Raw genomic sequence first — 4,510 nt, forward strand, 5'->3', positions numbered from 1 at the left:
TATTTGGGCTTGAATTTTCTCTTATCGAGTGTTTATAGGTCGTTTCATGCGTTGTTTTACTCGTTTTAACCTTCACTTTGTTATTTTGACGCCATTCTGAAGGATCCATTTTTGTGAATACACTTGTATATAGCTGTTAATTGGTTACAGACATCCATCCATGCATCCATTTTCTACCGCTTGTCCCTTTTGGGGTTGCGGGGGGTGCTGGAGCCTATGTCAGCTGCCGTCTCGGGTAGTAGCGGACATTTTTTTTTAGCCCGATCCAAGCTATAAGTAGTCTGCTGTAATCGCATAATTACACAGTATTCTGGACATCTGTGTTGCTGAATCTTTTGCATTTTGTTCGATTAATAATGGAGAAGTCAAAGTAGAAAGATGTAGGTGGTAAGCGGTGTATTGCAGCTGCCTTTAGCATCACAAACACAGTCGGTGTTTCCTTGTTTAAAAATCCTGATGGCGAAGCTTTACTATGGAACAGAGCGGTCAAGCGGACATGGTTCCCGACCACATGTCAACCGGCAGGTTTCGGTGATTGTGGTAATAAGTCGGTTCTTACCGTAGACATGAGCGGAGCTTGCGTCCTCCTACAGCTGCGGACAATTACCTCCTCCCACCGGAGACACTGGCGGTCACCACACCCCTCCGACTTTCAGGTACCATATAATCTCACTAAAACATTAGTAACATAATAAGCAGATAAGGGATTTTCCAAAAGTATCCTCGTAAATGTGTGTAAAAACATCTGAATCGTTCTCACTGCCCTGGCCTTTTTTTTTTTTTTTTTACTTTTCTAGTCCCTCACTCTCACTATCCTCATCTACGAATCTTTCATCCTCGCTAAAATTTATGGGGAAATTGTTGCTTTCTCGGTCCGAATCGCTCTAGCTGCTGGTGGCTATGATTGTAAACAATGTGAGGATGTGAGGAACCCTACAACCCGTGACGTCACGCGCACATCGTCTGCTACTTCCGGTAAAGGCAAGGCTTTTTAATTAGCGACCAAAAGTGGCGAACTTTATCGTCGGTGTTCTCTACTAAATCCTTTCAGCAAAAATCTGGCAATATTGCGAAATGATCAAGTATGACACATAGAAGGGACCTGCTATTCCCGTTTGAATAAGAAAATCTCATTTCAGTAGGCCTTTAAATAAAAACCCGCAACCGGATGTTGTGATGAAATATCCATTTCCGCTGGCGACTGCGTTATTCCGGTGCACACGAATAACTTACATGCAGTCAAAAACATTTTTGTCATATTTCTAAAATACATTTTTCTACATTATAAGTGCTCTCTAGACATGAAATAACACTCTTTAGTTAAATTTTAACTATTTGAATTTAATACTGAAACGCAGTCACCACTCAGTGACAGCTGAGCCAATCAGCGGCCACGATACTGATAAGTGTAATCTAATGGGCTTGGTCTCATCTAGTGGCCAATACTAATGTACTATTGATGCTTTTTAAAAAAAAATCTATTTAACCATTTTATGCTTGAAAATGCTTAATTTAGGGCACACATACTTAAAAATAATTAATAAATATGCAATATTTAAAGCAGTGTGGTGAGATACTTTTACATCAATCAATCAATCAATGTTTACTTATATAGCCCTAAATCACTAGTGTCTCAAAGGGCTGCACAAACCACTACGACATCCTCGGTAGGCCCACATAAGGGCAAGGAAAACTCACACCCAGTGGAACGTCGGTGACAATGATGACTATGAGAACCTTGGAGAGGAGGAAAGCAATGGATGTCGAGTGGGTCTAACATGATACTGTGAAAGTTCAATCCATAATGGATCCAACACAGTCGCGAGAGTCCAGTCCAAAGCGGATCCAACACAGCAGCGAGAGTCCCGTTCACAGCGGAGCCAGCAGGAAACCATCCCAAGCGGAGGCAGATCAGCAGCGCAGAGATGTCCCCAGCCGATACACAGGCAAGCAGTACATGGCCACCGGATCGGACCGGACCCCCTCCACAAGGGAGAGTGGGACATAGGAGAAAAAGAAAAGAAACGGCAGATCAACTGGTCTAAAAAGGGAGTCTATTTAAAGGCTAGAGTATACAAATGAGTTTTAAGGTGAGACTTAAATGCTTCTACTGTGGTGGCATCTCGAACTTTTACCGGGAGGGCATTCCAGAGTACTGAAGCCCGAAATGAAAAAGCTCTATAGCCCGCAGACTTTTTTTGGGCTTTGGGAATCACTAATAAGCCATGTATGACAACGACACTTCCCGTGTGTACTACGTCACTTAACAAGTGTCACAAAATGTAGTATTTTTCTTGTTTTTTATACTTTTAAGTAGTATTGGGTATTTTACAACTGCATGTCAAATAGCAACTGAAATTCATGCAAGTTCAGTGACCTCTAGTGGCTATTGAATGAACTGCATCTACCAGGGTCTTATGTATTGATGCTGCCATGGGAGTTTTTACGTTACATATCAAGACAATTGGAAAATATGTGAGATTAGCATTCTTTTTTTGAAATAAAAATGTTTAATATACAGTATTAACCACAATAATAAATACTATTTCAGTAAAGTAATAAGTCATGTCACCAGCATTCTTTAAAAAGGGTTCCCACCATGTATTCCAATTAAATATATATATAAAATAACACAATATTTTTAAAGTGGTATAATTGTGAACAGTAAACTAAATGTGTATATAATTTTATAAAGATTTTTGTTCTGAAAAAAAAAAATACTACAATATTAATACACAAAATGTACTTATCCTTTTGCACCAGCAGAAGGCGATAGAGAACTTCATTTACACCACACTTAATGTTAAAGTACAAAAAAAAAACTAAAGATAATAAATAATGTGAAAATTATAAAAATAATTAAGATTAATTGACAAACAATATTAATAATATAATAATTAATGGATGGTAACAATCAAACAACAATAATAATACAATGTAAATAATAATAAAAAAACATAAAAAAAATATGTTTTCCTTTGGTTAAAGGCCTACTGAAATGAGATTTTCTTATTTAAACGGGGATAGCAGGTCCATTCTATGTGTCATACTTGATCATTTCGCGATATTGCCATATTTTTGCTGAAAGGATTTAGTAGAGAACATCGACGATAAAGTTCGCAACTTTTGGTCACTAATAAAAAAGCCTTGCCTGTACCGGAAGTAGCAGACGATGTGCGCGTGACGTCACGGGTTGTGGAGCTCCTTACATCCTCACATTGTTTACAATCATGGCCACCAGCAGTAGGAGCGATTCGGACCGAGAAAGCGACGATTTACCCATTAATTTGAGCGAGGATGAAAGATTCGTGGATGAGGAAAGTTAGAGTGAAGAACTAGGAATTTTTTTAAAAAAAAAGACAGGGCAGTGGGAGCGATTCAGATGTTATTAGACACATTTACTAGGATAATTCTGGAAAATCCCTTATCTGCTTATTGTGTTACTAGTGTTGTAGTGAGATTATACCGTCGTACCTAAAAGTCGGAAGGGTGTGGCCACGGGTGTGGTGACCGCCAGTGTCTCTGAGGGAAGCCACGTGGGTGCCTATTTGACAGGTGCCCGATGAACGACGCAAACACCGCTCATGTCGACGGTAAGAGCCGGCTTATTACCACAATTTTGTGGTCGGTCGGGATCCATGTTCGCTTGACCGCACTGTTCCATAGTAAAGCTTCACCTTCGGGAATGTAAACAAGGAAACACTGGCTGTGTTTGTGTTGCTAAAGGCAGCTGCAATACACCGCTTCCCACCTACATCTTTCTTATTTGACGTCTCCATTAATAATTGAACAAATTGCAAAGGATCCAGCAACACAGATGTTCAGAATACTGTGTAATTATGCGATTAAAGCAAACTACTTATAGCTGGGATCGGGCTGGAAAAAAATGTCCGCTACAATCCGAGACGTCACGCGCATGCGTCATCATACGAGTCATCAGACTGACGTTTTCAACAGGATACTTTGCGCGAAATTTAAAATTGCAATTTTGTAAACTAAAAAGGCTGTATTGGCATGTGTTGCAATGTTAATATTTCATCATTTATATATAAACTATCCGACTGCGTGGTCGGTAGTAGTGGGTTTCAGTTGGCCTTTAAATATGTTTTTATATTAATAGTTTTCAAAATGACTTTTACTGTAAAACATACTACTATGCATACTGCAGGCTAACTTGCTATCATGCTCACTACACACGCAGCCTTTTCAAATCATATCATTCAACATGTATGAAAAACCAAATGCTCAGAGACTGAACGTGTCACCTTGGCCAGGTACACTCAACACAACGGCCTTGACGTCACTGCTTGTTTGAACACAACAACCGGCGTGTGAGGATTACTCATGCACACCATGCACAGTCCATTTTGATTATTAAAAGAGAGAGGGCAGGAAAGCAAACTGAAGGTCCTGTGTAGTGGACATTGTTGATGGGTGATTAAAACATAAACCAATCTAGAATGTGCTGTATGTGATGCTTGGGGTGTTTTAGGCTGTTGAGACCATTTAA

At 39.6% G+C, this 4,510-nt stretch overlaps 1 protein-coding gene across 3 annotated transcripts in view; it reads right to left on the reverse strand.

Annotated features, from left to right (window-relative positions):
* LOC133560943 (zinc finger protein 420-like) overlaps positions 1-201 on the reverse strand; it is a 43,097-nt gene extending 42,896 nt beyond the window's left edge. For 2 of the 3 annotated variants that reach the window (XM_061914009.1, XM_061914010.1), the window contains exon 1: positions 1-201. This exon is cut by the window's left edge and continues 318 nt beyond it. The gene's annotated coding sequence lies outside the window, so the exon portion shown is untranslated. The other variant, XM_061914008.1, reaches the window with a different exon arrangement.
* Between the last annotated feature and the right edge of the window lie 4,309 nt (positions 202-4,510).

This window comes from Nerophis ophidion, linkage group LG10 (genome assembly GCF_033978795.1).
Source record: "Nerophis ophidion isolate RoL-2023_Sa linkage group LG10, RoL_Noph_v1.0, whole genome shotgun sequence".
Lineage (NCBI taxonomy): Eukaryota > Metazoa > Chordata > Actinopteri > Syngnathiformes > Syngnathidae > Nerophis > Nerophis ophidion.